Here is a 9545-nt window from a genome sequence, read left to right as displayed (position 1 = left end):
CTGAATCTGCAGACTATTACCTTTTAATAGATATATAATTTATTCAATTCCGAAGACTACAACTATTTTTAAATTTTTTTGAAATGTGTTCTACATGGGCGTGACCCACTGTGGCGCTGTTAAACTGCTGTCAAATGGTGTTATTATTAACGTCCGTGTTCATCAGGTACATTTTAGTGATGTGAGATAAAGTATGTGTTGTGGCTAACCTGTGATGGTTCAATATATATCGCTGGTGTGATTGTCGATTGTTTCATGTTTATTTACTCTGTCGTTATCTCGAAAATATTCGTAATTAATTCTGTTTCTTGAGTCCCTGTTTTGTTGAAGTATAATAATGAGTAAAAGTAAAGTTATTAGAAATCCTCTGAAGGCTTTTAAGAAAAGGAGAAATGTTGGAAAGCCAAAGGTATGTGTTATTACTGTAAACAATAAAGACGATAACCAAGTGAGTGAACCAAACCTCTCAAGTACACCTGCCCATAGCAGTCAAAGTGGGAAAGAAAATACTTCACAGAAGAAGCTTGGTTCAATGAGTGAAAACTATGAATGTTTTATGGGCGAATCGGATGTGAATGAAATATTTGATATGTCGGTTCTCAAAGGAATTTTTTCAAACTGTGTAAGATGTATTCATTGTAGTGAAGTTGGTCGCCATAATAAAGCACGTAGGACTTGCTAGTGAAATACAACTGAAATGTGATAAGTGTTCATACATGACCACCTTTTGGAACAGTGTTGCAGTAACTGCAACTGAAGAAAATGGTAGCAAAATCTACGAACACAACATTAGATTTGTTTATTCCTTGCATTCAGTTGGTAATGGTGCTACTGCAGGTGCAATTTTCTGTGGCATCATGAATCTTCCAAATCCCCCAACCAAGTTTACGACCTATAATAAATTAATAGGGTCTAAAGTAGAAGATGTCTGTATAGAATCTATGAAGAACGCTGTGGAAGAGGCAGTAATGGAAAATAATGGTAACAGAGATTTGACTGCAGCATTCGATGGTACCTGGCATAAACGGGGACACACATCTCTTCATGGTGTAGTATCTGCCACCAGTATGTATACAGGGAAAGTTTTAGATGTAGCAGTAATATCAAAGTATTGTAGATGTCCACAAAAATATAAAGGCACACATGAAAATAATTGCAAAGCTAACTGTAGTGGCAGTAGTGGAGGAATGGAAGTGGCTGGTGTTGCCAGTATATTCCAGCGTTCTGAGGCGTGTGATAAAGTGTGATATGTTAATTACCTTGGTGAGGGTGATTCTAAAAGTTTCAAACATGTTCAAGGACTGAAGCCCTATGGTGATGATGTTGTAGTGCAGAAATTTGAGTGTATTGGACACGTACAGAAGCGAATGGAACAAGACTTCGGCGACTGAAAGCTTCGTACAAAAAACAAAAACTCAGTGATGGTAAAGGGTTGGATGGGAAGGGAAGGTTAACTGACAGTGTAATTGACAAAATACAGAACTATTATGGAATGGCTATTAGGCAAAATACACAAAGTGTCGACGAAATGAAGAAGGCTGTTTGGGCTCTTTTTTTTTCATACTTCTTCAACCGATGAAAATCCCCAACATAGCTTGTGTCCCAAAGAAGAAGACAGTTGGTGTAAATATAACAAATGATTGCTAACTGGTGAAGTGTACACTCATAAGCATAGTCTGCCTCATGCAATAATGGAGGTGATAAAACCTATTTTCAGAGACTTAGCAGCACCTGAACTGTTGAAAAAGTGTATTCACGGAAAAACTCAAAACCCCAATGAAAGTGTAAATAGTGTTATATGGTCGAGAATCCCCAAGACTGTATTTGTTGGAATAGAAACACTTCACTTTGGTGGGTATGATGCTGTTGCGACTTTCAATGATGGCAACATTGTAAGGGGCAAGGTATTTAGAAATATGGGAATGAAGATAGGTTCTAACATGGTACGAGCGATGCTTGCTTTAGACAAGGAACGCCTTCGGGCTGCAGACGGGGCTGTAAAGAGTCTAGAAATACAAGCAAGAGTAAACAGGAGGAGGAACAAGAGGAAGCTGGAGGAGGAGTTTGCAGAGGATGAAGATAATCCATCCTATGGACCTGGAATGCACTAAAAAATTAATCAAATCTTTGTCACTCGATTCCCAAAACTTTTATTTTCTCATACTAATTACATGTTTTCTAAGGATCTTCCAAACATATTTGTTTCAAACTTTCAGTAAATGTTACACAGTACCTTCTGCATAATTTAACACAGCCTTTTTCCAAAAAACTGTACTTTTTTGAATATATAAATAAAAAATTGCAAAAAAATGTTGTGAATTTTCATTACAATTGAAAAAAATCATCTTTAATAACTGAACTAAAAATTTGTAAAATCCCTGTGTTAAGTTGTAGCCCATATTCCAATAAATAATCTGTAAAAAGTTCAACTTCCTACCTCAAATACTTTGTGAGGAAAGATTTATAAGCGTTATTTTAACATTGCAGGTATAGGGCGTTCCGGAGCCCCTTAGAGGAACTTCTCCAGATATACAGAATGAAGTAATAGAAATGATAACTCTGGCAGTTAATGAGAAAATAAGATCTGAAATTCAGAACTGCAATTTCATTTCGATTCAAGCTGATGAAATATTAGACTGTCATGCAAGAGTCAGATGATTATAATATTCAGATACTGTATTGCAGACAAAATTGAGGAAAGATTCGTTGGATTTTACGATGTTTCTGGAGATAAAACCGCTGAAAGTTTGTCCAACATTATTCATGCAGTATTGAAAGAATGGAATGTGGAAAGAAAAGTGATTAGTCAAACACATGATGGCGCTTCAGTAATGGCGGGCAGAGAAAGAGGACTACAACAATTGGTGAAGCAGTTCTGTCCCTATGCGCTGTTTATTCATTGTTACGCACACGAACTGAATTTGGCACTGTTACATGCCTCCAAAATCATACAAGTGCACATGTTTGTAAGTGATTTTACTGCATTCCATTCGTTTTTCAGCAAATCATCAAAACGAACAGTATTGCTAACCGAGAAAGGATTTAAACTGCCACATGCAAGCAACACTCCCTGGAACTTTCATTCCAGGGCAGTTTCAACAATATCTAGTCATTTCTCAGAGCTATATAGTGTTTTTAATTATACAATTGATGATACAGACTCTCAGTGGGACCCAGAATCTTTGAGCTATACTATGAGAATGAAACAACGGATGGATGATCCTACGTCTGTCTACTTGCTTTGTTTCTACCGAGGGTGCTTTGTTTATGTTGTTCATTTCTTCAATGTTCTTCAGTCAAAATCTGTCAGTATAAATGCTTGCCACGACGAAATAAGAACTGTTTTGAGAAACTTACGACAGTTAAGAATGGAAACATTCGTTGATGATTGCATTAAATGCATTTGTGTTTGAATGGCAACTTATCATTCCGTGACAGTCAAAAGACATGTCTCAGGGCACTAACTTACGAGATACTGGATTTGCAAATTGTTCAGATGGAAAGAAGATTTCAAGAGTTTCCCCAAATTCAGTTTGTGAACTTTTGAACGAAAAGTGTTTCCTGAACTATCAAAAAGAATTCCCAAAGTTGAAACTGCTTCAGTTATTATAACAGTGCTCTTTTTTCAAACAAAAACAACTTGAAAATGCACTGTGTAACATATACGCTGATGTGAAAAAACAATTATCTCCAAGAATACTCTTAAAGTACATTGTCAACAATGATTTAGACCACGAAATTCCTATGTTTGGTTTTGACCCTCCCCGCAACTACAACAAGCAGTGAACGAAGTATGAGTACTCTTAAAAGAGTGAAGAATTATTTGAGGAATTCAATGTCCAACACCCGGCTGTCGTGTTTGATCACGTTAGCAATAGAAAAGACACTACTTGGCGAGCTATCCAGCGAACAGATCTTTGTAGGCCGAGTTATAGACTCATTCATGGAAAGAAAAGACAGGCGCATTGCACTCGTGTGCAAGAAAATATAAGTGCATCTTCTCTTGCTGCTGGAATTCTACAAATTTGTTATCGTTTCTTGAACAAGTTAGTTATTATTATTATTATTAGTTGCGGCAGTAGTGGTGGTAGTAGCATTAAAAGTAGTAGTAGTTGTAGTTTTATTTGATGCATTTTGTTTCATTTCTTTAAGTTATTGTTTATTGCACTATTTTGTCTCCGTATAATAAATGTAGAGTCTCCCCAACCTTTACAACCACGCTACGTCACTGCTAATAATTGCTGAAAAGTGGTTGGTGCATTCTTCAACCCGAACGGCATACGTGTATACTGATAGTGTCCCCCAAGAACAGGAAAAGCTGTCTTTACCCTATCCTCTGGCGCTACTTCGAACTGATGGTATCCAGTCCGTAAATCCATTGTCGTAAAGTACTTACATTGCCCCAGTTGTCCATTGTGTCCGTGATATTCGGAATCGGATATGCGTCCGAAATGGTTTTCACATTCAGAAACCTATAATCACAACAAAACCTATATTTCCTCGTACCATCCACCGACTTCTTAGGTACGAGAACTTGAATACGGACTATTGCTATGCTCTATGATTTCATCGCGTAGTTTTTGCTCTATAAACACCTCAGTAGCGGTTGAATATTACGTGCTACCTTATGTAGTTTCCTAAACACTAGTGTATTATCCTCTGTTGGTACCTAATGCTTCATAATCGGTGTTGCCGATAATCTACCCTCCATTCCGAATAAGTCGCTAAATGTCAATAACAATTCCTCCAACGCGACCCTGTCGTCTCCCTGCAAACGCTATAATTTTCCCCTCAATTGCGCTGCATCGACGTTTTGCTTATGGCTCGCCTCTAAATCCTCCCTATCAAGGTCATCTTCATCAAAAAACCCCAATGTGGCCAATAACAACTCTTTCTACAAGCTAAAATCCGCTCTGCTGAACTTATCTTACTTACAGGAACCCTATAATCTCCTTCTATATAATTTGCGTGAGCTAAACTCCCCCGCACAAAACTGTGCGCATTATCCAACTCCTCATTACTCGAGAGTGGCTCCACCATGTACAACGTCTCCTTTGGTTAGTCTGTATTTATCGAAACCCAGACTACCTTCCCTGTACCTGCCGGTATGTTATCCTGCTAATCGACCGTTAATGAATCCGTTCGCCGTTTAGCTGACATCACCTACGCCTTGCGCCTTGCGCCTTGCGACATTCGTCCATTTGCAACCGTTTCCCCCATGCAAAACATTGTTCCACTGAGTTCCACTGTTTGTTGCCAAAGATCTATCTTCGCGCGATGTTTGTTAAGGAAGTCCAGTCCGGGAGTCAGCTTATACCCCTCACCGACATATGGTAACACTTCTACCTGCTCACTAAACTTAGATCCTGTGATCACCAATTGAAGTACCGTTGTACCCAATGACTCCACTTTATTTTCCCCCATCCCACGTAACCTATAACGTGGTGGCTCAAGCCTTCTACTGCTAACCTGGTCTAGACTAATAACAGACACGTGTGCCCCCGTGTCAACCAGAAACCTCTGTTCCCTTCCGTTCACCAAGCCTAATAAGCAGCATTTCGTCTGTTCTCCTACAAGCGCATTACCTAATTTCACTGCCCAGTGACCCATTTTCCCACATGAGTAACACCGCAACTGACGCTGGCATTGCCTCCTAATATCCATTACCTGGCCACAACGAAAACACTTAATTTCTGCTGCCAGAACTTTATGCTCCACCCTTTGCTTCGTCACATACTCTACCTCCTCTAAGTATGTGGCAATCCTTAGAACTGCCACAAGATCACTGGAATTCTCCATTCTCACCCAACGTGACATCTCCAGCGGTATTCCCCACAAAAACACAACTAACACCCTGTTCTCAGCCTCCTGTAACAGCACTTTATTCATCTCCCCATTCGGTGACAGTTCGAACGTTTGTGCATTCAGCTTTCGAATCCTGTCTGAGAAAACCTCCTCAGTTTCATTTCTTTTTCCCGAAAAAACCTGGTACTATTCTGTTTTTGGTACCTTTAGCGTAATCCAGTCTCAAGTTCTGCAAACGTTCCCATGTTGTTCAATGTTTCATGGTACAGTACGTACGACTTGACATCCCCTATCAGACGTAACTCTGAACATTACAACATCTGACCACCTACTGACCTCAGCCATTGTGATAATGTCATTAAGGAATACTGACACATCCTCTGTTGTTTTACCCGAAAAGGGGTTAATCAATGTCGTGATTGCTGGGTCAAATGGTCTATGACACTCAACGACCTGCAATTTAATTTCATCTGACGTCCCTTCCCCTACTTGCAATGCCTCAAATCTCCCTGCTAATTCTTCATATTTTTCTTTGTCCCTTATCCTTGCCTCCGACATTAACCGAATTTGTTCAGTTAGAGCGGTTACGGCTTCCGCTGTACTCACTGTCGCAGCCTCCGCTGCTGGCTGTGTTTCCACCATTCTAGCTTATAGCTCTACTTTTAGTATTAATTCCACTCTGCTACTCCTAAAACTTAGTTCTTACGGCGAAACATTGACCATCTACATTCTGAACACTTGAATGCCGAATGTCTAAATCTGTTACAAATAAAACAACTCTTTGGCACCCAGTTTGTACATGGTAATCTGTGACCTGACAGGTTACAAAAATTACATCGCTTAGGAGCTACATCGTCATGTCCTCGATTTCCCCTGAATTCAGATAAATCTACAGGCTCCTCTGGCCTTACAAAAGACACCTTCAAAAAGTCCATCCTAATTGACACTTAACCCCTTAAAACACAAAAGAACGACACATACACAATAAATCGAACTTCACTCACCCATCCCCATCTTGCTCGTGCGCAGGTGACAGTCCTGCTTTCCTCCCTGTACTAGTATGGACGAACATTTCCTGAACGACAAGACGTAACAAGAAGTGTATGACCACCCGTCACGAACGCAACCAAACACCTCAACTACCCCTCTACACAGGCACACCTCAACGCTACTTGCTTGACATAAGATGTGGGAGTGAAAATCAGGTGCCACCATTGTAACCAGCGCCACTTCTGACACCACTGTTGTGGGGTCGGTGGGTTGAACTTGGGACTCCACATGGCCGAACTGAAGCCAGGACCCACCGTGCCACTTTCGTCAGGAGGCCGAGCAAGTTCCATAGTGTAAAGGGGCAGTGCAGAGTGATACAGCAGTATTCGGAAGTGTTTCTTTATTCAGCTAGTTTACAGAAGTGTAATGTCAGCGTACCGCCTGCGCGCTGTTCCGCGAGTCCGGCCGTCTCAGCACTCTAGGACTGCCGACAACGCTGCTGCGGTCATCAAAGCTGCCCGACGATGGAAGTCAGCCGCACACACCCGGTCGCCGCTCGCTGATGCGTAACGACAGGTGCCACTCTACTGCCGCAATTCTGGAGACTGTTACAGTCCCTGGTCCCCACCACCCTCTGCCCCGTTTGGCCTGCTCTGTCCGACCATGGGACAAAGGTGTATGTACTGGTCACCCGTGACCCTCAGGCTGCCGCTGCTCCCAGGACAGGATCGAACTCGAATCTGCGGTCTCCTGGATTCAGTGCCACAACCTGCCACTAGTGGTGCTTGCCGGTTGGCAACACCCGCTGCTGTCTCTGGCGCTGCCGCGCCTCCCACGCGCCTCCCACGCTGGCCTGGACCCTGGTACGCCAGGTGGGGAGAGAACGTGGCCCGTCCAGGACCCTCGGCAGACCGCTGTCACTGCCCTCCCTCAGGCAGACCGTGGAATCTCCAAGTACCTGGATGCCATTCCGTTGCGGCCCTGGAGGCGGAATACAGTCCGAAGAAGTACATAGAAATAAAGAACAGGTTACCCAGAATATTAAAACAGCGCTGCCAGATTGGCCGCTATAAGTGTAGACCAGCACAGGTCTGTACCGACTCTCGACTGAAGGGGCACACCCTTGTCTCTAGCTAAAATTGCCCATCTACACTCCTGGAAATTGAAATAAGAACACCGTGAATTCATTGTCCCAGGAAGGGGAAACTTTATTGACACATTCCTGGGGTCAGATACATCACATGATCACACTGACAGAACCACAGGCACATAGACACAGGCAACAGAGCATGCACAATGTCGGCACTAGTACAGTGTATATCCACCTTTCGCAGCAATGCAGGCTGCTATTCTCCCATGGAGACGATTGTAGAGATGCTGGATGTAGTCCTGTGGAACAGCTTGCCATGCCATTTCCACCTGGCGCCTCAGTTGGACCAGCGTTCGTGCTGGACGTGCAGACCGCATGAGACGACGCTTCATCCAGTCCCAAACATGCTCAATGGGGGACAGATCCGGAGATCTTGCTGGCCAGGGTAGTTGACTTACACCTTCTAGAGCACGTTGGGTGGCACGGGATACATGCGGACGTGCATTGTCCTGTTGGAACAGCAAGTTCCCTTGCCGGTCTAGGAATGGTAGAACGATGGGTTCGATGACGGTTTGGATGTACCGTGCACTATTCAGTGTCCCCTCGACGATCACCAGTGGTGTACGGCCAGTGTAGGAGATCGCTCCCCACACCATGATGCCGGGTGTTGGCCCTGTGTGCCTCGGTCGTATGCAGTCCTGATTGTGGCGCTCACCTGCACGGCGCCAAACACGCATACGACCATCATTGGCACCAAGGCAGAAGCGACTCTCATCGCTGAAGACGACACGTCTCCATTCGTCCCTCCATTCACGCCTGTCGCGACACCACTGGAGGCGGGCTGCACGATGTTGGGGCGTGAGCGGAAGATGGCCTAACGGTGTGCGGGACCATAGCCCAGCTTCATAGAGACAGTTGCGAATGGTCCTCGCCGATACCCCAGGAGCAACAGTGTTCCTAATTTGCTGGGAAGTGGCGGTGCGGTCCCCTACGGCACTGCATAGGATCCTATGGTCTTGGCGTGCATCCGTGCGTCGCTGCGGTCCGGTCCCAGGTCGACGGGCACGTGCACCTTCCGCCGACCACTGGCGACAACATCGATGTACTGTGGAGACCTCACGCCCCACGTGTTGAGCAATTCGGCGGTACGTCCACCCGGCCTCCCGCATGCCCACTATACGCCCTCGCTCAAAGTCCGTCAACTGCACATACGGTTCACGTCCACGCTGTCGCAGCATGCTACCAGTGTTAAAGACTGCGATGGAGCTCTGTATGCCACGGCAAACTGGCTGACACTGACGGCGGCGGTGCACAAATGCTGCGCAGCTAGCGCCATTCGACGGCCAACACCGCGGTTCCTGGTGTGTCCGCTGTGCCGTGCGTGTGATCGTTGCTTGTACAGCCCTCTCGCAGTGTCCGGAGCAAGTATGGTGGGTCTGACACACCGGTGTCAATGTGTTCTTTTTTCCATTTCCAGGAGTGTATTTATACTGGTTTTCCCCTCGCTTCTGACGTAGTGTCAGAGAGAGACAGAAACTATGGCAGGGGTAAATTCCCATATGTCAGCCATTTACACATCGCCCTCAGGCTCTGACCTACTGCCTCACCTCATACATCGCAATAACTTCAAGCAACACTGAGGTTTCCTGCCTCGTTGTTG

The sequence above is a fragment of the Schistocerca nitens genome, chromosome 1, assembly GCF_023898315.1.
Source record: "Schistocerca nitens isolate TAMUIC-IGC-003100 chromosome 1, iqSchNite1.1, whole genome shotgun sequence".
Classification (NCBI taxonomy): Eukaryota; Metazoa; Arthropoda; class Insecta; order Orthoptera; family Acrididae; genus Schistocerca; species Schistocerca nitens.
Note: the sequence above shows the minus strand (reverse complement) of the source record.